Source organism: Prionailurus bengalensis, chromosome B3, assembly GCF_016509475.1.
Source record: "Prionailurus bengalensis isolate Pbe53 chromosome B3, Fcat_Pben_1.1_paternal_pri, whole genome shotgun sequence".
NCBI classification, from domain to species: Eukaryota; Metazoa; Chordata; class Mammalia; order Carnivora; family Felidae; genus Prionailurus; species Prionailurus bengalensis.
The window spans coordinates 15,099,260-15,124,089 of record NC_057355.1 but is presented as its reverse complement, the minus strand read 5'-3'; the positions used below and the strand labels follow the sequence as shown (position 1 = coordinate 15,124,089).

General features: G+C 47.0%; 2 long non-coding RNA genes across 5 annotated transcripts in view; both read left to right on the top strand.

Annotated features, from left to right (window-relative positions):
* The window catches only part of LOC122468284, a 41,086-nt gene extending 38,843 nt beyond the window's left edge, over positions 1-2,243 (top strand). The window contains exons 2-3 of the long non-coding RNA XR_006293196.1: positions 789-929; positions 2,029-2,243. This is a non-coding gene — a long non-coding RNA (uncharacterized LOC122468284). The remainder of the gene's footprint in view (positions 1-788; positions 930-2,028) is intronic.
* A 79-nt stretch (positions 2,244-2,322) lies between these two features.
* The window catches only part of LOC122468280, a 53,960-nt gene continuing 31,452 nt past the window's right edge, over positions 2,323-24,830 (top strand). The window contains exons 1-8 of one of the 4 annotated variants that reach the window (XR_006293191.1): positions 2,323-2,618; positions 3,262-4,914; positions 9,102-9,257; positions 9,902-9,949; positions 14,447-14,574; positions 15,759-15,883; positions 16,588-16,646; positions 16,762-16,938. This is a non-coding gene — a long non-coding RNA (uncharacterized LOC122468280). The remainder of the gene's footprint in view (positions 2,619-3,261; positions 4,915-9,101; positions 9,258-9,901; positions 9,950-14,446; positions 14,575-15,758; positions 15,884-16,587; positions 16,647-16,761; positions 16,939-24,830) is intronic. The other 3 variants (XR_006293193.1, XR_006293192.1, XR_006293194.1) reach the window with 3 other exon arrangements.

The following is a 24,830-nucleotide window of genomic DNA, read 5'->3' as shown; positions in this document are numbered from 1 at the left end:
GTAGTAAGCGATAGGAGGCTGAGTCTTTATTTCTCCAACCCTGCGGCCTGCCTGTAGGGGGGTTTCATACCCAGCAATGCAGGAATCCATGGAACCAGGCAAAAAGGCCATGCCAACGATCCCCCTCATTGGAGTAACTAGTCTTCACTAGCCTGTTTAACTAACGCCACGTTCTGGAATTTAGCAAAGGGTGCCATGCGCCATCCAGAAGCGTCGAAAGAGTCCAGCTGTGATGTGTGCCCTATGCCATTGTAACGGAGCCAGGAGAAGCGGCTGAACACTCCTTATAAGAGACAGCAACCCAGGAGAGATTTCTCCTCGGAGAGTTTTATGGGGATGAGCGGGGGTCAGAGGTCCCCTCATTAGAAAAATGCCCACGCAGGCTTCAGATGAAGTTTTGGGGCTCCTCAGGACTGGTTTCAAGAGGAAGAGGGGGTCACCAGGACGTTGGTGTGGAAAGGGTGAGGAGAAGCCTCTTTCTGGTTGCCTTGCGTTAGAAAATTTCCATTTTGACCTTGTCAAGCCCTCACCTTTCACGTGTGCTAAACTCACTAGCGAAGGCCAAAGGGTTCTCTTTCTCTCTTGTTTTCTTCCCACAAAACCAGGTATTATTTAGGTCTCTTGCAAAGCTGCGCAGACCAACTGTCCCTCCTCAGATTATGCCTTCCAGAGCTCAGGCGATATGCCTCTTCGGGTTACACCTTCCACGTTTTGTGGTCAGATGTGGGCTGTGTCATTGTTCGTGACTCCACCTTGCAAAGAAAATATTTCTATATGGGCCTCACCAGGTCTCGTTTCCTCTGGGATTGCTCCTGAGCGGGCTGTCTTCATGCCAGGGGCGGGCAGTCGAATCGCTGGCCTTCACGGGACCACTGGACATCTGGCAGAAAACAGGAAGCCGTGACTTCGGTCAGCCGGAAAACTACGAGGTGTGTGCCCGTCGGATGAGACATTGCTGAGAGGTTGAGTAGGATACTTGGAGAAAGGGCTTGGGAGGAAACTGACAGATGTTGAGGGAATGGAAATCTGTACCATTCACAGCATTTTTTTCCAGATCTGGAAACACAAAAGCTTACTTGTACACGGTCTTTCTGTTATTTATTTATCCCCCCCACCCTTTTTATTCCTGGTAATGGTGATTCCCATTGTTTACAGAGCAGTGGTCAAAAGTGAGTCCTACAGGGGCGCCTGGGGGTCTCAGTCGGTTGAGCGTCTGACTTTGGCTCAGGTCATGATCTCACGGGTGCATGAGGTCGAGCCCCGCGTCAGGCTCTGTGCTGACAGCTCGGAGCCTGGAACCTGCTTCGGATTCTGTGTCTCCCTCTCTCTCTCTCTGTTCCTCCCCCACTCACACTCTGTCTCTCTCTCCCTCGAAAATAAAGATTAAACAAATAGACCCACACTTGGAGTTATTTAAAAAAAAGTGGGGGGGAGTCCAATAGAGCTGGGGTATATTGTCAAAACCCTTTTTGGAAACCCATTTGGCAGTGTGTGAAGACCATAAAAATTTTTCATAACCCTTGAGCAAATGATTTTACTCCTGGGAATCAATCTCAGTACCAACAACAACAACTGCTCAAAGGTGTTCTTTACTTTTTTTTTAATTTTAATTTTTAAACATTTTTATTCATTTAAGGAATTTCCACACCCCGCATGGGGTTCTAACTCACAAGCCCGAGATCCAGAGTCACATGCTCCACCAGACTGAGCCAACCAGGTGCCCCTCCAAGATGTTCTTTAAACTATTGTTTACAGTACTTAGAATCTTAATGTAAACCTAAGAATATGGGACATGGAACTATCAAATGTTTTCTTGATGTTGGTTGGCAAATGATGTCATAACATCGGGATGGATGTGTACTCCTGATGATTACAGATATGTGGGCAAGATATGCTCAGTCATCATAATGGATAACATTTATTGTCTCCTTAATATATGACAGGCGATGTGTCAGATCCTTTGTAATCACTGCCTCCTTGGGCGTGCTCGCCAGATTAAGCCAGATTTTTTTGGTCTCCATTTTACAGATAAAGAAAGAGGAAGGTTCACTGGATTATCTGAGGTCGGACTGCTGGGGTGAGAATTGAACCCCATCCTGGTTGACGACAGAGTTTACACTCTTATCATTCCTCATGACGTGTGGATAATTTTATTTTTTAATGCTTATTGATTTATCTTGAGAGAACAAGAGAGAGCGTGCACCCATGTGTACGCGGATAAGGAGTGGAGAGAGAGAATCCCAAGCAGCCTCCCCACCGTCAGCACAGAGCCCTATGTGGGGCTCGATCCCACGAACCGTGAAATCATGACCTGAGCTGAAATCAAAAGTCGGGACGCTTAATCGACTGAGCCACCCACGCATCCTTTATGCGGATAATTTTAAGTAAAAAACAAATATTAGCCACCCAACCCCCACCCCCCCCCCCCCCACCCCCGCAACAGACCCTGGAAAGAAGCCCCCAAACTCCAAACCCAAAACAAGCCAGCATCAACACACACAAATCTGACAAACTTTGCTCTTCTGGTAATCACACTGAAAAGTACATAGCAAAGCTTAGACCAAGAGAAGGCGCCAAAGTTGAAAAAGCTCATCTGCGACCAGCCAATAACATGCCAGGTGGGTATCTGAAGCAACAGTTACTGTTTAAGTCTTTTCTCTGGATGGGAATTAATTCTCTCTTTCGCTGAGAGAATCCAATTAATATTATTCTGCCAATTTAAGGAAGTAAATTTTACAAGGAAGCAAATCTTGCGTTTAGGTGGGAAAGACTTTGTCCAAAGAGACTTGAGAATTCTCTTGAGGACCAGGCCCTAGACCGGCGGTTCTTAGCTTATTTTGTGCGAGAATGCATTTGACAATATTGGTGGCAACTGTGGTGTCTGATTCCGGGGGGAAAAATACGTACGTGTCCATCTGTGCCGCGTTTTGTTACATATCTGTTTACTTTTGAAAGCTTTCAGGGTTGTGGCTGGGTTGAAGGTTTAAATCAAAATGTCCCGGGGCGCCTGGGTGGCGCAGTCGGTTAAGCGTCCGACTTCAGCCAGGTCACGATCTCGAGGTCCGTGAGTTCGAGCCCCGCGTCCGGCTCTGGGCTGATGGCTCAGAGCCTGGAGCCTGTTTCCGATTCTGTGTCTCCCTCTCTCTCTGCCCCTCCCCCGTTCATGCTCTGTCTCTCTCTGTCCCCAAAAAAAATAAAAACGTTGAAAAAAAATTAAAAAAAAAAATAAATCAAAATGTCCCCTTGTGTTTTGGCTTGCAGAATGTTCTTTGGCCCCCGACGTGGGGGGGGGGGTGTTGTTTCGCTGGTGCTCCAGACACCCCTACGGTTTCTTTGGAGCCTCGTCTACACCTGCGACACTAAGGTTTGTGAAGTCACTCGAGTCTCATGAAGGATTTAGTTGCACTGCGTTGCCGTGAACGCTTGGATTTGGACGCAAGGCTCACGACTGCCTTCTGGATTTTCCATGGTAGGGTGAAAAAAAAATGCGCGACACACATCACCAAGAATCCATGTCTGTGCCTGGCAGTGTAATCGAAAAAAGCTTTGGAATGCGAGTGGACGGCATTATGAATAGCTTTCCTTAGCGCACCTGCAGAAAGGCACTACCTTTAGACACACCTTTGCCAAGCGCGTGTGCGTAAGGCACAGTGTTAGACGGATGTGACAAATGGGTGGGTGATGCCTTTGTAGAAGATTCTCCCAGGACTCTGATGGGCTGAGGTTTAGAGATGCCCATACAGCCTCCGGGCGCTAAGAAGTTGACAGCCGGGGCCCGATATCAGCCCATGAAATATTTTCATCATCAGGATGAAGAAAATTATTTTGCACCGTTTCTGTTGTTTGGAAGTGGAAACATTTTCGGGTGTGAATCCCCCAAAGGACTTTCTGTGGCCTCCCTACCTCTTATCCGGGATTGTGCAGTATGGAGTCAGAAACGCCATGGGAAGAAGTCGTTGGGCTGCCTTCTCCAGGAGCTTTCCCTGGGCAGTCGTCTCTGCCCATGTTACGGAAGACGGCAAAAATCCGAGCCATCATGCATCTGGCCAATTATGCAATGCTCCGTCGCGAGGGGAAATTCCTTCCTCACCCCAGCTGGTGAACAGTTATGCCCTGGAGCCCAGGACGGCCATGCCTTGTAACTTTTTAACCTAGTTAGCGTAACTGCCAATATTATTCCTATTCATATAAATGTCTAATCCTTTCTTGAATCTTGCTAGACTATTTGCCTCAATAATACCCTGCGGCAGTGAATTCCACAGGTAGATTATATGCTGTTTTAAGAAGTATTTCCTTTTTTTTTTTTTCATTTTAAATTTGTTACCTTTTAACGTCACAGGATGGCCTTGTTCTTGCATGAAGGGGCCCGGGGTCCAGGCGTTTCAAGTTCTGCTTTAATTTTTCCAAGCCCTTCGTCATCATTAGAACTCTGTCTTCGTCAGGTATTTTCGGTTTTGGTGTATCCGATCTTGATTAAACGAGATGATTGATGTGCATAGTCTCATATGGCTTTGGCACATAGTAGGCACCGGAAAAAAGCTCTCCTTGGTATTCATTCCACTTATTGGACAGGTTTTTTTTTTTTTTTGAGTACCTACTGCGTGCAGGAATCATTGTAAGTACTGGAGAGACAGCGTTGAATGAGACAGGGTCCTTGTTGGAAGGACCCAATTTCCTAGAGAAGATGAGCAGCGACGTAGTGAACGAAGATGAACGACAGGGTCTCCAGTCGTCGTAAGTACTACGGGAAAATTAGAGAAGAGTGGTTGGCAGAGGATGGAAGGGGCCCCATGAGATTGCACCGTCAGGGAGTAACTCACTGAAAAGGGGCCGGTTGAGCTGGCCCTCAAGGAAGCATCGGTGTGAAATCTCCATGAAGGTGAACCCACGCTCCCAGACAATGCCTGGCAGGAGGTAAGATTCCATCCTTATTTGTTGGGTGAGTGAATGAATGGAGGTGGAGAAGGGAAGCCTTAGTTATAGAAATCGTCCAGTAAGTTCCCATAGACCCAGGAGTTACACTTCTTGAATCCCGACATTCTGTAACTCCAAAGACGGTTGGAGTAGAAAAAAACCCAGGGAACTTAGTTAGACACCAGTGGGTGTGAAGCGCTTTGCCGTGTCCCCAGCCGCCTCCCTTGGATGACCTTGGGGAAGTCACCTGGTCTCTCCTCCTCAGCCCTGCACGCCCTTTCTTCTCTCTTTCCCGTCTCCTTCCTTGTTTTCTCGGTTCCCTGTTTTTGTCCCTGCCTCTGCCTAAAACTCATCAGTGGCCCCCCGTGGCACTTAGCTTTCCGCTAAGTGACTTAGGTGAGGGCGGCACAGGGGTTGGGGGGGGGCGGTGGTTACTTTTCCGAAATACTGTCTTTTTCTTTTCTTTTAAGTTTATTTATGTATTTTGAGAGAGAGCGAGCACGAGGAGGGGAGGGGCAGAGAGAGGGACAGAAAATCCCAGGCAGATTCCGAGCCGTCAGTGCAGAGCCCGACGTGGGTCTTGATCTCACAGTTGGGAGATCGTGACCTGAGCCGAAATCAACAGGTGGCCACCTAACCGACCGAGCCAGCCACCCAGGCACCCCTGAAATGTTGTCTATTTCTTAAGGACTTGAAACATTTTGCCGGCTGACACAGGGGACTGGAGGTGTATTTCCAACAGCGATTGCTTGGTTTTATTTTGTTTACTGCTGGGTCTCCCGGGGTCAGATGAACCACACTTCTAGAAAGACAGGGGCTTTGCCTGAATTTCTGAGGCAATCCTTCCCCCCCAGAAAACGGAGACTTTGGTTAAAATGACCTGATTGCCTGCTTGTCCCTTCCTTCCGTGTTCCAGAATATGAGAGGCATACAGCGTTTCTTCTTTCTAATTGCCCCTTAATTCACTTTTAGTTTTTTCCCACGTAGGCAATTCGAAGGAGAGGCCCGTGCAGCTTTGCACGATAATGTATTAGAAAGGCATTTTCAAGGAAGCAGTTATTAGCATTGTTGGTACGCACGGTTCAAATTTACTGGCAAAGTGCGCGGGCCTCGGGTTTACGAGGTAGCGGTCTGCCAGGCTCCTTCTGGGAGAAACCCTGAAATGGGAGAAGGGCCCTTTTGGTTTCCCTCACCCACGCGTCCTTTGCCTTCTTCCTCTCCTTTCAACACCTCCCTCCGTTCCCGGCCCTACAGAACTCTGTGGAACAGCCGGGCCTTTTGCACCTTAACGTGAAGACATTTTATGGGTTCTCCGCCACCCCGGCTCCAGGCCGGGCCCCCATGGAAGCGAGGTGTGCAAAGGAATAAATCTTCAGTGGTATAATTTTAGACCGTGTGGCAACTGGGAAGGGCGGCTATTTTGGGCTGCGGGGCTTTCTCCTTGACCTGAGATGGTATTACTTTTCCTGCCAGGGGTGCGCTCGGCCAGGCCGCACGCGGTCCTCTGAGCCACGTGCCTGCCATTGCTGGGGGGTGCTGTGCCCCTCCAGAGTTCTGGGCATCTGTGCAAGCACCTGAATCTGTCCACGTGCACCCACCTAGGTGGCATTTCGAGGTGGTGGCTCAGGCGACCCTTGGGGGCAGCGTCGGTGGGAGACGCTCCCTTCCACTCAGTGAGCGGGGACGTGTCCTGGTCCGGTGTTTGCCCCATCCCTCAGCCTCCATTGCTCAACCAGCCGCTCGGTGACCGTTCTGGGCGTCACCCCCTCTCTGAGCAAGGTGACCGGGCGGTCTCTGCACCCCTCCTAGGAGGTCTCATTTGGAGCTGCACTTGGGGCGTCCTCACAGCGATCCTGACCCTCCCCCCCGCCCCCCGCCCCGTCCCGCTGTCTTCCCACTCAAGCTCCTGATCAGCTGCAGCCTGCACACCCCTGTCCCCGCTGGGGAAAGCGAGTCAGGACTCCCCCGCAGCAAGTGGGCGGGACAGCGACCGGAAGATCCGAGGGTGGCCCGAACAACGGTGCTTTCCAGAAGAGGCTAGATAATATCATCACTGGGGAGAGTATCTCGTTCACAGTTGTGGTTGTTGATGTTTGTTTTTGTTTTGTTTTTTGAAAGAGAGAGCGAGCATGAGTGGGGGGGGGGAGGAGAGAAAGAGAGAGAGAGAGGGAGAATCCCAAGCGGGCTCCGTGCCGAGCTGGGTGCCCCACTCAGGGTTCAAGCTCACGCCTGTGAGATCATGACCCGAGCCGAGATCGAGAGTCAGAAGCCCCCGGGGGGCACCTGGGTGGCTCAGTCGGTTAGGCGTCTGACTCGTGATTTTGGCTCAGGTCATGATCTGCACAGGGTGTGAGTTCGAGGCCCACATCAGTCTCTGTGCTGACAGCCCTGTGCCTACTTGGGATTCTGTCTGCCTCTCTCTCTGCCCCTCCCCTGCTTGCTTCCTATATCTCTATCGAAATAAATAAAAATAAACTTAAAAAAAAAAGAGTCAGAGGCTCAACTGACTGAGCCCCCCAGGCACCCCTTGTTCATAGTTTTTACAACCCAAAAAGTATGCCCGAGGCCCAGAGATCCTTCAGGAAGGAGGGATAGTATCAGCAAAGGACAACAAAAATGGGACCGGTTATTTTTTAAAGGATCTGAGCTTATGTATGCCAAAAAAGAGAAAACAGAAGCCTTCTATAGGTATAAGAGAATGTGGTGCTCTCTTCCACAAGTCCCCTGGCCATTAAAAAAAAGGGGAGTTGGGGCGCCTGGGTGGCTGTCGGTTGAACATCCGACTTCAGCTCAGGTCATGATCTCACGGCCCGTGAGTTCGAGCCCTGTGTTGAGCTCTGTGCTGACAGCTCAGAGCCTGGAGCCTGCTTCGGATTCTGTGTCTCCCTCTCTCTCTCCCCCTCCCCTGCTTGTGCTCTCTCTCTCTCTCTCTCTCTCTCTCAAAAATAAAGAAACATTCAAAAAAAATTAAAAAAAAAGGGGAGAATTCTGGATTTGAAGAGAGACAGAGAGAGAGAGAGAGAGAGAGAGAGAGAGAGAGAGAGATGGAAAACAGGGTAAGGAAGAGACTGGAAGACAAGAAGAACCCGACTAAGGAACGTAAAATTGTGGAGGGTGAGACAGAGAGAAAACGTATCGGGAGATATGATGAGGTCCGCTGGTGGCCCAGGCTGGGTCGCCCATAAGGCTTCCCCACCGGCACTCGAGGACTGACGCTGGCCCTCGCCGCAGCCTCGGCTGGGTCCTGCTCACTTCTCACCACATCTCGTCCCTGTGCTTCTCTCCTGGTCTACTCGGGGCTCCAAGGCGAGTAACCCAAGGGAGCAAGGTGGAAGCTGAACCCTCCTCTCTGGCCCGGCCCAGGCAATACTTTGTGGGTCCACGAGTGAGGAAGCTCAGCTCAGATTCAAGGAGAAGGCACGCAGATGCTTCCTCTGGATCTGAGGAGTGTTCCAGAAGCTGTGGCTGTGGCTGAAAACCGCCAAGATGTCCAGTCACGACGTCCCCTGTTCTCGACCTTCAAACCTTCTTGTCTAGCTGGAGCTCTGAAAGTCAAGCCAGTGATCCTCGCAAACGAATGAAATATCCAGGCTCCAGAAGGGTGGGGCGGTAGAGGGATATGCACCAAGTGGGGTACAAGGTCAGCTCTTGCATGTGGAGAGGCCTGCGGCACTGGGCAGGGGGGCACTGGCCTCTTATCTTCTGGAGGGCTTTGCGGGCGCATCAGATGGCTGCGGCTAACACCCCCTATCTCTGGAGTGGGTGTTCCGGCTCGCTTTATCCAAGCCCTCGTGTCTGTCTTGATACCTTCTTATCTTGTGACCTGTTTTCTCTCCCCCTGCCTCACCTGCATTCCGACCAACCATCCTTGCTTTCAACCACGTTATTCTTCTGTGATCCGAAAGCTGTCTCCATCACTTTCTCTCCCTTGGTCATCACCTGATACTTTCTGTGCGTGGAAAAGACGCACCACCCCCTTCCTCTCCCTCGAGTTTGGCTTCTCCGCTGCCCTTGTCAGACCAGTAGCTCTCCCTGCCCTTCTCCGTCCCACGCACCTGCCCGCTTGCAAATCTGTATTTTCATTGAGGGCTCCCTCCTCCGGGCCATTGTCTGTTGCCTTCTAACGCCATGTCTTCCGTCCATGTAGCTCATGCCTTTCTTCTCTGTCTGACTTGTCTTTATCTTAGGTGCCGTCTGTCTGGCGTGTCTCAGGGCCATGGCCCCGGTGTGCCCAATGCCCAGCATCTCCGTCGGATACAGTTTTGACATCTTTGCGGTGAGGCCTCGTTCACACCCGTGGACTTTCAGGCGGGATATGTTGCTCAGCTGCCCACCTTTGTCTGGTAAGAGTGTCTTATATCCCATCACCCCTAAAGACATGTTTCCCCCCTCGTCTTGGTCTCTGGTCTCCAAATATTATCCACTATAGACATTCACTTTTAATCCTCATGCAGACTGGGATCCTTTCCTCCTCTTCGTATAAAAGCGATACATACCTGCTGTGGAAAACTTAGAACCCGCAAAAAAACCATAAGAAAACAAACGTCGTAGCCATCGACATTGTTGACCCCTCCATACTGAGCATTTTTATTTGCAACAAAATAGAATCACGACCATCTACGTAGTGGGCAGTGCCTTCCTTCAGGCGGTTTGCTGTTTTATAGACTCAACTGTTTTCTCTTTTTTTAAATGTGTATTTATTCGTTACAAAATATTTAAGTTTGTTCATTTTGAGCAGGGGAGGGGCAGTAAGCGAGGGGAAGAGAGAATCCCAAGCAGGCTCTGCACTGTCAGTGCAGAGTCCGATGCGGGGCTCGAACCCACGAACCATGAGATCGCGCCCTGAGGTGAAGTCAGACGCTTAACCCACTGAGCGCCACCCCCCCCCCCGCCCCAGGCGCCCCCGGTTTGTAGACTCAACTGTTACAAATCTACAGTCTCGGGCCCCAGCTAATTGAACCTCTGTGGCCATCTGCTCTCGCCTTAGGATGAAACCGGATGATATTAGGATCTGGAGCCATAACAGCACATCAAGGTGGGAATTGGAATTTTCACTTTGAAGCCTAAAGCTTTATTGGAGAAGGTGGTTTGCAAGAGACAAGTAGAGAAGACAGTTGCTGACAGGCTTTGCTTGGATCCTGCCACTCACTCCCTCGGGGAACTTTGTCCCCTGGTCTTTTGTTCGTATCTCACATCCTTCCTCAGTGGGGGAGCTGTATCTGTGGGATTCTGGTATTTCCACCTAACAATAGTTGAGAGAGGAGACACTCCCTGGCCACCTGCTCTTGTCACTTAATCATGGTTCATAAACTTTTTGTTGGGGGGGGGTCGTTATCCATTCTTCCAGATTATAAGTTTGGGACAGCTGTGGATGTTTGAATATTTATGGGGAAAGTGGACCATCCTACTCAAACTCTGACTCATTAGGTAGCACTAAGTCCAAAATGCCTGCTTTGCCACTTAGTTTGGTATGTGATTTGGGCAAATTACTTAAACACTCTGTGTCTCAGAGTCCGCATCCGTAACATGGATATAACAATATGGTCAAGTGATGTAATGTATCAAACGTCCCCAGGACACAATCTGCCACACAAGTAAGCCTTCAGTAGATTTTGCGGATAGTTGCACGAATGATCAAAATCCTAAATTGTCTGTAATTACTCATGAAACGACCCCCCTGTTTTTCAGCATTATGATCAAAGCTGTAATGAAGATCCCCAAATATTTATGCATGCTTTTCTCTCATTTATTTATTTACTTATTAAAAATTAAAAAAAAAATGTTTGTTTATTCTTGAGAGAGAGAGAGACAGGGAGCGAGCAGGAGAGAGGCAGAGAGAGAGGGAGACCCAGAATCTGAAGCAGGCTCCAGGCTCTGAGCTGTCAGCACAGAGCCCAACGCGGGGCTCGAACTCGCGAACCGCGAGATTGTGACCTGAGCCGAAGTCGGCCGCTTAACCGACTGAGCCACCCAGGCGCCCCATGTATGATTTTCTTGAGACAAGTGCTGGAAGTTGCATCTTCAGACCACAGATGATGGACATTGAAGAGTTCAGAACTGTCACTGCTTTTGCTGAATCATCTAAGTTGTCTACACCCCAGGCTTTCCCATGTTTTTCTTGTCCACAGTTTCAGAGACAGTGTGTCTCTTTCTGGGTCCAGGATTTGTTGTACGCTCAGCTTCCAACAAAGTGAAAACCGGGTCACATCTGACATTTCTTTTATTTATTTACTTACTTGTTGACTTTTACATCGGACACTTAAATTGAGGCTCTTCCGAGTAGATTTCACTCACTCGTTCAGTTACGCGCTCACATGCCAGGTGCAGATTAAGTTTGTGTATAAGCTAGGCTTAAAGGATCGGTTTATATTCTCAGAGCTGACTCCTGCTAACTACGGAGTGGGCTTTGGAGCTTTGAGGAAGAGTTCTAGACCGTTCTAAGGAAGTCAGATACTGACCAGGGCTGAATGATATCTAGGCAGTCTTTCCTCTCTGGAAATAAGAATGTTGGAAATAAGAACCCCTTGATCCCTTGACCTGCTGGGGATGATCCACCTGTAGACCCTTCCTTGGCTTCCTGGCTCAGGAAATATCCACATGAGATCCCGTGAGATGCTTCTTTGAGCCATCCACTGTGCTGAGCACTGGAGAGACACAGAAAACCCAACAGCCTCCTTGTCTTCAAGGAGCATTGTCTGTTGGACAAACAGATGTACACACAATTCTAGGTCCAAGTTAAATTTGCCAGAAAGGAGGCGGTTCCGCATAAGGAAATTCCTGAGCCAAGGTCCGCACGGTTAGCCTGATGGTCTCCAGACGGTGTTGGTTGGTCCAAAGCTACAGCACTTAAAACATTTTTAGTTGCCAACCGTTAACAACTGGAGATTTCTGTCTCCCTTTGGAAACAAACAAATAAATGGATGTATTGGTAATACCGAGCCCTCATTTACCCCGGCAGCAGTGAGGAGTGGCTGATCCGTTAGCCAGGGCTTGGGTTCTCTTTTTTAGCACTGTCCCCACCACGTTTGCTATCTGGATGAGCCATGGGCTTATGACCACAGGCCTAGTTAAGGGGCCTTTATGCTTCCCCCGAGAGCTGTGCTAGAAAGGAGGGCTGCAGGGTAAGCAAGAAGTTGCTCAGGCGGAGGGTGGACCACCCATGGCGAGCAGAATAGCACGTGCAAAGGTACTGGGGCTTGGGCACAGAGGCCTGCTTGGGTGATGACAAACAGATGGGACGGGAGAGGAGTTGGATATTCGAAGGAAGGGACCGAGAGAAGAGAGTTGGGGAGGCGTGCCAAAGTAAGGAATTTGGATTTTTTTTTTGCTATAAAAACTGGAGCTGGTGACTGATCAAAGAATAGCTACAAAGAGTGCCTACTAACAGTGCCCTGACCTCAATGGTGGCACCTTGCAGAGTACGATGTGTGCAGAACCTCATTACGTCCTGACACCGAGCCCAGGAGACGTGTGCTTTTATTCCCCTCGCCTTACAGATGAGGAAAGACGGATAGAAGGAGGTTGCTTAAGTGACTTCCCCAAGGTCACAACCAGTCAGTCGGCAGAGCAGGAAGGGGACCTCAGGCCTGACTACAGAGCTCACCGCTTGACTCCCAGATGGCATCCGTGCTTCAGAACCACTACCCCGGCAGCCAAGGCAGGCTTGCTTTGGGAGTGGGTAGGAGAGGCCAGCAGACGGAGCAGGGGGGCTTCGTGCCTGTCCGCTGCCGTGGCCGGCAGGAGAGCGGGAGGGCCGCAGCGAGCAGCGTCCGTGCGGTGCGGAGAAGGGGGTGGATGGGGGATACCTGGAGTTAGACCCTCCTCCGTGGAATCTGCCAGCACAGGCGTTTCCTCTTCCTCCTGTGAATTCTCAAAAACGCTCTGCGTCTCTTTCCCCGGGCTCCCTTGTGCCACGACCTCATGGCAGCTTTGCGCACCTTGCGGCAGCCTGGAGAGTTTAAGTTCGCAAGGGGCAGGGGGAGTTGTGCTTTCGTTGCCTCAATGTCCTTTTTGCATCGCCGAGCACAGTGCTTTCGTGAACGAATGCGTTCCCAAATTATCGCCTTCAGATCATTTCTCCTTACATAGGCATTTATTTGAGAAGTCCGCGGCAGGTGAAACACTTGTTTTTTTTCTTTTTCTTTTTTCAAATAGGAAAATCATCTCTTTACACAATCCACTCGAAGCTCTTTGGAAACATGAGGGAAAGTAAGACGGGGAAGTTGTTTAAAAGCGGCAAACCTTTTAAGAGCCAATGTCACATTTATTGCTATAAAATATTTTTCTCTCTCTGTTAGACATCTGGTTCCCATTACGTACAGTATTGGGTACTTGAGTTCACCAGGCATTTTGCATACCAAGCAGTGTGCATGCGAAATCGACCCCCCCCCCACCCCCGCCATCCGCCGGTTCGTATTTGTCTCACGCTAGTCAACCCTTCTATCACCAACTTAATTCTTCCCAATATGCTTTCGAGGTTAGTTTGTTCACACTTGGCTCGAGGACCAAGTTGCCAGCGTCTGAGAAACGAGGAACTTCATCGTGGAGTCCTTGCTTTGTGTCACTGCATGGTCCAACTATATAATCTAGCGGCGAAGTCAATGAAACATCTCAATCTTAAGTCTATATTTCCCGGTAACATTGACCCAGAAATGAGAAACACAATATGGAATGTTTGCTAATGAGTCGTGAATTTCATTATAATTGCTTCCACATTCGGGATAGTGCCCTTAAACCATCTAATCTTGACATATCCTGCAACAATCCCGTGTGTTGTAAATGATTTTGTTTTATTCCTCAGGTTACCGTTAAGGGGCTATTTTATGCTTCATTTCATTTTCTTAAAGAAAACCACACACGTGTGTGCACACGCTCACACACACACACATCAGTGAGGCTTTTGCCCCGATGTGTATGTTTGGAAATAAAATAATTACGAAACCAAAAGGAGCCCCCATCCTTTGGTTCAGAAATAACAACAAACACATTTAGGAAGAGGGTTGAAATCGGGCCTGTTTGGAGTTCTTAATTCTCTGAGAATTAAAGCCAGAATCGAGCAATGCCTCGGCCAGCGGCATCCTGTCCCCTCCCTCTCTGGACTTAAGAATCTATGAGCGAATGGACGGACGCAGCTAGCATTCAGTACAGTAATAATGGAAAATTAAATACGACTTTTAAAAACTGCTCACATTATAAAGTGATCTATTAGCATTATATGACTTTAGCACTTAAAGTGACTGATTCTAATTGGACGATTTGGCCCATGGCAAGCATTAAAGAGCTGCAGAATCTTGTGGGTATTTTAAAGTGGATTTTCTTTGGAGGAAAGCTTTGTTCTTGCTCCTGAAAAGGTTGTGCGGAAGAAATCGCTCAGTTCTGGTGGAGCCACAGGTGATTGTGTGTGTGTGTGTGTGTGCGCGCGCGTGTGTGTGTTTTCTTTGGTTCCCGCATCAATAAGGCAAATGGTAAAAACAGTTCTGCATTTTTTCTCCTTTTTTTTTTTTTTTTATTAAGGGAAACTCTGTCTTTACAGCTTCTGGATATTATCCTGAAGAAGTAAAGATGGATGGGCTTCTCTGATGAGCTTTTTTAGCAACTGGCATACCGTATCCTGCTGAATCTTTTCTGCGCAAGCCTGAGGGTCACTAAGATGCGGCTACGGTATCACACCTCGAGCTGAACTTAATTTAAGCACGTGATCACAAAACGAGGGGGTAATTCTCGCGGTATGGACTACGGGAAGCTTATAAACCGAACGGTATTATAAATGGCAGCTTCTTACGCCGAGGGAGTCCTTTTTAAATTTCCATGTTGAAGCCAAACTGAACTTTTACCTCGATCTCCGTGCCTAGGAACTTCCCGTGGGTCGTTCTCTGATCTCTCAATTGTAGAAAAACTGCCTACTATGCTTCAGAAGAGTTTTGATCCAATGACCCACATTGTTATCCGCGTAACCCACCGCGGGTTCTTGAACGTGTGATTTAAAAACTCCATGGGGCGCCTGGGTGGCTCAGTCGGTTGGGCGGCCGACTTCGGCTCAGGTCATGATCTCGCGGTCCGTGAGTTCGAGCCCCGCCGTGGGGCTCTGTGCTGACAGCTCAGAGCCTGGAGCCTGTTTCAGATTCTGTGTCTCCCTCTCTCTCTGACCCTCCCCCGTTCATGCTTTGTCTCTCTCTGTCTCAAAAATAAATAAACGTTAAAAAAATTTTTTTTTAAAAATAAATAAAAACTCCAGGAACACGGTCAGAGCACAAACACCAGCCTTATTTGTTTGAAACATCTCTTTCTAAAATGGGACTTTAATGGTTAAGCATCCGACTCTTGATTTTGGCTCAGGTCACGATCTCTCGGCTTGTGAGTTCGAGCCCAAGGTCTGGCTCTGTGCTGACAATGCAAAGCCTGCTTAGAATTCTGTCTCCCTCTCTCTCTGCCCCTCCCCCACTCGCTCTCTAGCTCTCTCTTAAAAATAAAAAGTAAAAAAAGGAAAACTGGGGCACCCGAGTGGCTACGTTGGTTAAACGGCTGTCTCTTGATTTTGGCTCAGGTCATGATCTCACAGTTTGTGAGTTTGACTCCTGTGTCAGGCTCGTGCTCATGATGTGGAACCTGCTTGGGATTCTCTGTTTCCCTCTCTCTGCCCTCCCCCGCTTGCACGGTATCTCTCTCTTTCTCTCAACCTAAATAAATATTTAAAAAAAAATACATAAAATTAGCCTTCATTTTTTTTTAAAGACACGCTAAGGTAGAAAGAACTTTAAAGGCGCGCTGGCTTCTTGTGAGTTTTTCACTAACACTTCCCTGTAGCTTATAATAGCTCTCTCTCTTCCAAAACCTGGAATCTGCAGAAGACAGCAGAAATACCTGTTATTGACCTGAATTAGGATAAAAGGAAAAGAGAAGATAAGATCATAGCCGTCGGCGCTTTGTTGATGAAAACATCATTTTGAGGATGAGCTTGAATCAGACAAAAGTAATGTACCTCCCTCTCCTTCCAGCATATTTGACATGCCAGCCTGATCAGACCAGGAGAACAATGCCCAGAATCAGGGCATTGCCTTTCCTCTATGATAGTGTTGTGCAGGATAGCATCATTTAATCCTTACGATGGTTCTTTGGTGTTCTACAAATACATGTGAAACTAAAATATATATATATATATATATATAAACAAAAATATGAAGGCGTATGACTATGAGAACAAAAAATACAAATGTGTTTTTAAAAAAGTTATCCTAGGGGCGCCTGGGTGGCGCAGTCGGTTAAGCGTCCGACTTCAACCAGGTCGCGATCTCGCGGTCCGTGAGTTCGAGCCCCGCGTCGGGCTCTGGGCTGATGGCTCAGAGCCTGGAGCCTGTTTCCGATTCTGTGTCTCCCTCTCTCTCTGCCCCTTCCCCGTTCATGCTCTGTCTCTCTCTGTCCCAAAAATAAATAAACGTTGAAAAAAAATTAAAAAAAAAGTTATCCTATTTTATTTGAAAAGTTTTAGGACTCACAGGAAGTTGTAAAAATAATTCAGAGAGATCCTCTGTCCTCTTTACCCAATTTCCCCCTAGGATAGCATCTCATACAACCATAGTACCTTGTCGACATTAGGAAATTGATTCAGCACTGTTATCGCAGCTATAGACCTTATTGGGACTTAAACAGTTTTTTTTTTTATGCATTCTCTTTTAGGGTCTATATTAATCTGGAGAAATGCATTGACCATCAGTGTTAAGGCACATCTCTCACTGGTAAGTATTGATGGTATAAAATATCCTCAGATGATGTGGTTCTGCATAGCCTGTGGCTGACTGAAGGGGAGGTAGGATTGGTTGTCTTAACGAGGACCTTTTATCCGTGTATTAGGTGACTAAGAAAATAATCAATCCTATAGCAAGTACCAACTGGAGACACGAGACACAAAGATGGCGACATTGACTCTGCTCTCAAGGAACTCCCGGAAGGAGACAGAAGAAGAATCAACACGGAGAGTTGTATACCACGGAGCAAATGAAACAGCCCCCCATTACTGAGCGCTAACAGGTACATTAGCCATAAAGGGATTAAGAGGCATCCCTCCCGTTCTGTGGCTCTTACTGTCGAGTGGAGAAGACAAGACCCTTAACAAGTGATGGCAGCAGAGGTTCTACCACAGGGCGGGGGGCTCAAAGTGAGTAGGTCCTGACCTGGTCAAAGGGTGCGGGGAAGTGACTCAGGAGCATGGCCTGTGACCACAGCCCGCTTTTCAAGATGTTGAGAATGACCGCTTACAGGATCTTTGGACAGCCTGCTTCATTCAGAGCCTATATAGCATCTCCTAGCTCTGGCTGTTGCCTGTGAACGGAGGGCTTGCTACCAAAAGAGCGGTCATTGTTTCTTGGAACTGACTCAGATGTTCTTTGATGTCATGCCTGATATGCCAGATCTTCCCTGCTCAACGCTGGGAAGGCGCGGAGCTGGGCTCACGCAGAACAGGGGGTGGAGAGAGGTCTGTTTTCTAGTGGTAAGGGGGATGTGGTTCCCTAGAGCAGGGATAGTAGACCGTGCCAGGAAAAGAAGACCATCGTACGCTTTAAACATCGAGGTTCCTCATCCAGACTGTCACCATACTATCCTCAGCTAGCCTATTACAAATGAGCATTTCCTGCTCAGAACCCCTCAGTTGACTTTCGCTGGACTCCAGGTGGCATTCAAAATTCTTACTGTGGCCTCAAAGGCCCTGCATGGTCTGGCCCAACCTTCCTGTGTCCCCCGGGGCTGGTCACATTCCACTTTGCCTCCAGATCCCAGGGATCCATTCTCGCTGGACTGTTTAATGGCCCTTTAACTTAGCTGTGTTCCACTCCTGGGCCTTTGCCAGTGCTTCCCCCATGTACCTTCATCTGTAACCTCATTCTTCAGGCTTGTATTGTAAGACTTTCTATACTGAAGCGTCTGTCTCTATGAAGTTCCCACCAAGAGTCCCATTTTATCTGTACTGATGCCTCTTGCATGCATTACATATATAATCTTATATTCGATGATGCAATTACATATCTGTCTCCCCTATTATACTGTGAGTTCCGTGAGGGCAAGGATGATGTCTACTTTTGTGATTATCTCCTCAACGTTCAATAAGTATTTGTTGAATGATTTATTGAATGGAGGGATAGATGAATGAATGACATAATGATACGGCCTCTCCTATCTCCCTTAAGTTTAAGGAATGTCCCATCTGGGATTTGGACATATTTATAAACTCTTTGTTTGGGGATCATTTGTTTTGGGTTCACTTCTGAGGTCTTGATCTCATGTTCAGGCAGGAATAGCTTTTTGTAGGAAATCCTGGCTGAGGCGATTTGGTCTCCGGTTTGGCCTATTCCAGTGGATTCTGTTTTGTGTGTTTTATCTGGTCATTTCAAGGCCACTCCAACAAAGGAGTGGCCATTCCTCATCAATGTCATGACCATTCATTGGCAAAGAATGGCCCGGAGCTTCTTTGCTAATCTCAGGGCTCTCTGAGCATGGCACTTTGATATGTTGGTGATCTTGACAGTGGGAACATTTCAGCAGACAGGTCCAGCACACCCTTGGAAGAGTCGGTAGCTGGATTCTAGATCCAAATCCTGTCTTCACTGGCTTCAGGATGGAAAAGGTCATTATGGATGGGGACGAAGGAGGCTCACTTGTGGATCAAATCTAAGAGGTATGTGGAACAGGGAGAGAGAGAGAGAAGCCAGGGACCATCTCCATGGAGGAATGATCTTTGAGCTAATTCTAGATTGATGGTCAGATTTGAATTAGTTCTATGGGAATATGTGACAGGAGGTAAAGATGAGGCAGAGGCAGTGGTGTGTGTAAAGGTCCTGGAGATAAGTCTGATAAGAAGGCTCAACCAAGCCTCTGGAAAATTAGGATACAAACCCATGTCTCTTGAAAAGAGTGGTCTTCCCCCTGTCCCTCGAAGTTGAGTTCTCTAGATAATTTCTTCAATTTTGTGGCTAGTACCTACCTAGGCTAGGCATCTGTTAGTAATCAAATGTAGATTCTTTATCTTATATTTAGGTAGGTAGGTAACAATCTGTGTGAATTCCATCCCTTCCCTCCTTTCCTTGTAGGCTTTTATCAAGGGGTGTGTGTGTGTGTGTGTGTGTGTACGCACGGATCTTTACATTTATTTGTCTATCTTGCCCAGATATAAATGAAGATCACAAGATTTGTTTTTCATAAAAGCTTTGAGATTCTGGAGGGTTACTCCCAATGGTGAATGTGCAGCTAGTATAAAGGCAACATGGCCAGCCAGCAGGAGGTCAGAGTTTGGAGTTAAATGCCTGGGGACAAGGCTCAACTTTGCGATTGCTGACTTGTGACTTTGGGCAAGTCACTTAACCTCTCTGAGCCTCAGTGTCCTCCCTTCCAACTCTGGGGTGACAATTAAATTATTTGCCTCATTTGTCTCATAGAAGTATGCATGTGAGGGGATCTGTCTGAAAGAGATTCAAAAATTATAAGGCACTTGGTCAATATCAGGCATTATTGTTATAGAATAAGTGTACCCTTAAAAAATGTTACTGGTTACTGGAAGTAGGTGCTGTAAGTGTGGACGAGACCCTCCCAGGCTCAATGTCACTTGAAAGTTTACGATAACGTATTTCAAATATGGTGGCAATGTAACAGCCAGACATTCAAACATTTGTGAAAGCAATGGAAATTTACATTATGTTGCAGGTTTATCATCGACGTGGCAAGCAATTCAATGTATAAATATCACGGACGAGAAAGTCAGTCCCCAAATAAAGACTGGTAAAACCTTGTGATTTATAGCAAGAAAGATATCAAAGTGAATTTTCCTGGGATATTCCTGGGTAGCTCATTTTGTAGTATGTTTGGAGATGATCTAACATTAAAATGACTTTTTGGGATATAGTAATAAACTTTCTCAAAAAGTCTTATTTAACCAGGAAGTAGCTCGCGTAACCGGGAGGAAATGCAAACACATTTTATATGTAACAGAAGACTCTCTCTCAGACATCAGTTTTACAACCTGACAAATCTAAAAATGCACATCCAGGTCAGTACGAAAAACGTTAGTGAGATCTTTTTGCTATAAAAAAAATGACTTTCTAGAGACTCAGATCGGGTTCGTATTAAAGAGGACAGGGGTGAGTTTATTCAGACAACACAAGCCCAGAAAACGTTTGGGGTAGTACAAACTGGCTTACTGATGAGTGACCGGGAATTAGACTATAGAATCGGAACCATAATTAACATCTGGAGAAGTATAAAACCATAAACCATTTTAGACCAAGGTAGATTTGTTTTGTTCTCTTCTGTTTTTCCTTCTTTCCTATTTCTATCATGCCAGTTGGAACACTTCCTCCCCCCCACCTTTACTCTTGAGACCCTCATGAATGAAATGAAAACAAATATTAAAAGACTATAGAGGAACAACACAAGTGGCTTTGGAAATGGACCAGCTACAAGTGGTTGTATTCATTGGCTTGCTGGTCAATACCTCCGTCAGCTGGTGCATGTAGGAAGCTAAGGAATGCTTTCTTGTCGACTTGGGAGATCAAAGTTTTGGATCTTGAAAAGACAAGACGTTTGGAGTGGGGGAGGGTGCGACACATTTAAAAGTGGCCAATCATTGTAGGGCTGCCTTCGGCCACCCAAGAGGAGAAATCCAGTTGGTGTTCCGCCACCGATTCGTGGAGCTGAAGGGATACATTATGGTCAGCTGACCACCGGGGCTCAGGGCGGGGGGGGGAGGGGGGGGGGGGCACAACGTCGCCGTGGGGTACTTTGCTACAGTGCCCCGGGGGTCTTTACTGATCCTGAGCGCCAGCCACCTCATCCACCCCAGAGCGGTCCAGTAGCTAGATGGCTCTTGAATATCACAAGCTCGCTTGAGCAATTTGGTTTTTTTCCTCTTTGGTAGAAAGTCTTTTGCCTTGGGAGGTGAGCCCACAGGGAGGGGTTACTTAGCTCGAGCCTCAAAATGCACACACTGCATCTTTAAGAAATAGTTTACTTGTGAATCAGTAAACGTACTAGACAAAGCGGCCATTACTTATGCATTCCTGCAGACCCTGCAAGGTGAAAATAATAGAATAAACATCATATACTTCATTATGATATCGGTTTACACTTCCAGGACACACAAAAAGAGGCCATTTCATCAAGCTAATTGCCTGAAAGTAAAAGAGAGAGAACTTTAGCTATTAGTCTATTATGGGGCTTTTTTCTTAATCACAAATAGGGGCCGTGTGTCCCTGGGGGGATGTGTATTCTAATTTACAATTGAACTACAGATCAGAGCAATCAATCTTGGGTAGCACTTTTACAGTGTAATTGCTACAACAATAACAAATACAAAAACAAAAAAAAAAGAAGAAGAGGAAGAAGGAGAAGAAGACGAAGAAGGCCTAGTTGAGCTTCAGCTTGAGGTGGAGATATTTCCAGGCACTAGCTCAGGGTGGGAGGGAGAAAAGAACCACAGCAAACATGAATATGCAATGAGGGCTCATTAGCGGCCTAGTGTTGCCATGACGAATGGCATTATCCCCGGCCTGGTGCTGCCTAAACATGAATTTTATAACGACCCATTTATCATGACTTGTCATGAGCTTCTGTACTGTACTTTCTTCCAGCTCACACACCTTTCCCTATTATGACGGTAAAAATCTTTCCCTTTCCTATTATTGTTTCCTTTTGTATTGACTCCTGGCTCTCCGAAGCGAGCACTCGACTACAGCAACATGCTAATGGGTGATTTGTGACTTCAAAAAGGCGAAGAAACGAAAACTCGATCGGTCATCCCCCCGCCCGCCCAGGGGTCATATAATTGAGCACAAAGTTAGACTAAACTTTTCAAGACATTTCTTACTATGGGAGCTTTCGTTTTACCGGAGCATTCTGACACCGCAGATACATTACGAATTTTAAATGAACCGCATCGCCTTCCTTTCATTAGTTTCATTCCCATTTGTTTGTTTGTTTTGTTTTGTTTTATCCTGTGGAAACCTTTCGATATCTTAAAAGTAGAATTCAAAATCAGAGGTATTTTCCAAAGATCTTGGAGCTATGACAAAAAGGTGTAAGAATGAAATGCTGGAAAGGTGTTTTAGTGCTTAGCATTTTACAGGGGTGTGAGCTGACTTCTCACTTAGACACGCTCTTACATTGTGGGGAGGAAGGTTGGTGTGTTTTTCCATGACAACTTTCCAGGACCTACGTTTTATTAACAGTAAAAGACAAAACAAAACATGGAAGCAATGTTCCTTGATAGAAACCGTGAGGTCTGTCTCAATATTCGGCAGGACGCGAAACTGCCATATGCAAAGGCTGGATGGAGTCTTTGCCATTGGCCAAGAGGGTGTGTGAGCTGCCTCAGAGTTAAGGCCAACAGTTCGTCAAGGTTATGGTTCCCGATTGGCAGAAGTGCCCTAATTGTAATACAGACCCGGCCAGTGGGATCTATGAATAATCTATTTAGTGACCATAAAGAGAGTAGTACTAAAACGATTTCTCAGTTCAACCAGGTGAAGTTCAGGAAGGACACAGGAACGCAAGGGAGGAGAATCTGACGTTGTTTTGCACACCCAGGGGTTATGGTCATTCCTGTGTCCAATTTGTAAACAGTAAATTGCTGGCCAGATCTTTGTTTTTTTAAATTAATTTATTTGAGAGCGAGAGAGAGAGAGAGAGAGAGCTCTAGCACGCGCACGCACACAAGTGGGGGAGGGGCAGAGAGAAGGAGAGTCCGAATCCCCAACAGGTTCCATGCCATCAGTGCAGAGCCCGATGAGGGGCTCGAACTCAAGAACTGTGAGATCTGACCTGAGCTGAGATCAAGAGGTGGATGTTTAACTGACTGAGCCACCCAAGCGCGCCCCTAGCTGGCCAGATCTTTTTTGAGTGTGGCTGTCTCTCTTGTGCCCCTGGATTCCACATTAACAGTCACGATACTTTTATGTAATAATATTTAAACAATAATATGTAAACTTCATGGTAAAATAGTTTATTTAAAAAAAATTTTTTTTAATGTTTTATTTATTTTTGAGACAGAGAGAGACAGAGTATGAACGGGGGAGGGTCAGAGAGAGAGAGGGAGACACAGAATCCAAAACAGGCTCCGGGCTCTGAGCCGTCAGCACAGAGCCCGACGCGGGGCTCGAACTCACGGACCGTGAGATCGTGACCTGAGCCGAAGCCGGACGCTTAACCGACTGAGCCACCCAGGCGCCCCTGGTAAAATATTTTAAATGTTGATGATCATGTGCATTTCCGGTTGTGGTTCCAGAGTTCTTTCATGAGATCCTCAGCTTTATTGGGGGCAGGGTTATTATTTCCGTTTTAAAGAGGTAAAAATCGAGGCTCAGAGCTTAAGTGACAAACTCAGGGTCACACAGAACACGAAGGTGCTGAGGCTCACCAAGGCTTTACCTTGCTAGTGCTTCTCTAACCCAAAGTCACCAGAGCAGAAATTGTTCCCAATGTGTCATCTCTTATGGGACCTGGCAGCAAGGGAGTGAGTTTGGGGAAGGAGCCCGTTGAAAAGATGGCCGCCATTTGCACTTGAGAGCTGGTTATTCCCAACGACTTACCAGAATCGAAGTTAGCACGCACATGTCAATTAAAATTCCCTCCATTTAAGCCGTATTATTTTTCATCATTAAAAAATGCAGATAGGGGCACCTGGGTGGCGCAGTCGGTTAAGCGTCCGACTTCAGCCAGGTCACGATCTCGCGGTCTGGGAGTTCGAGCCCCGAGTCAGGCTCTGTCTGGGCTGATGGCTCAGAGCCTGGAGCCTGTTTCCGATTCTGTGTCTCCCTCTCTCTCTGCCCCTCCCCCGTTCATGCTCTGTCTCTCTCTGTCCCCAAAATAAATAAACGTTGAAAAAAAAAATTTAAAAAAAAATGCAGATAGGAAACGTTCTTCAACCTAAAGACTTGGGCACTGTTCTGGCTGGTGTTCCTGTATTTTGAGTCCGTTGAGGACTCAGTATTTTCTGAAGAAAATAGCTTTGTGTTTTCCCCCATGAATGAATTAAACAGGACTGTTAGACATGATTTGGGGGGGAAGGGCCTCAAATATTGGCAAATGATATTAAAGAACGTTGTGATTATGACTGAGCAGATTAAGACCGTGTCTATACGACAGCAAACATCTGGAGCTTTAAAAACATCTGGGTTTTTGACTCTTATTTCCCAGGTTTTATCTGGTGGTTGGCATCACGGACAGAAAGGGGGAAAAAGAATTTAATGCTCTTACTGCTGAATTAGACACAATTTTTATATTTAGTTAATCTGCAAATATTAACTAATTATTCTATTTAACATAACATTTAATGAAGAAAATTTTTCCAGCAGGCCAGTAAATACCGAGAGAAAGATGTAATTAGGTGATTTAAGAAAAAACTTAGCTTGAGGCATGTTTCAATCTTGGTCATAGTTTATCGACAGCAGTTTCCTTGGGCTAAAATCTTTTTAGGTCTTTGGACACTCTTTTTTTTTACTTTTTTCTTTCAGGGAGTCGAGTCTCCATGTATTATGAGGATCTGTGAATTTACAAAGTGTTTTGACAATAGTAAAGTTTTGTAAACACTTAATAACATGTGAGATACATCTAGTAACAGACATTTTCTTTGCCAAGCGAATGATCTGGCCTGATAAAATCAGTGTAAACCCACTCTCCACCCGGCCTCCTGACATGCCCAAAGCTGAACCCCCAAGAGGAATGGAATGAAAACAGGTCTTTGGGGGCAGCTGGATGGCTCAGTCAGTTAAGCGTCTGCCTCTTGATTTTGGCTCGGGTCGGGATCTCACGGTTTGTGGAATCAAGTCTGGTCAGGCTCTGTCCTGGCAGCGTGGAGCCTGCGTGAGATTCTCTTTCTCTCCCTCTCTCTCTCCCTCTCTCTCTCTGCCCCTCCCCTGCTTGTGCTCGCTCTCTCCCTC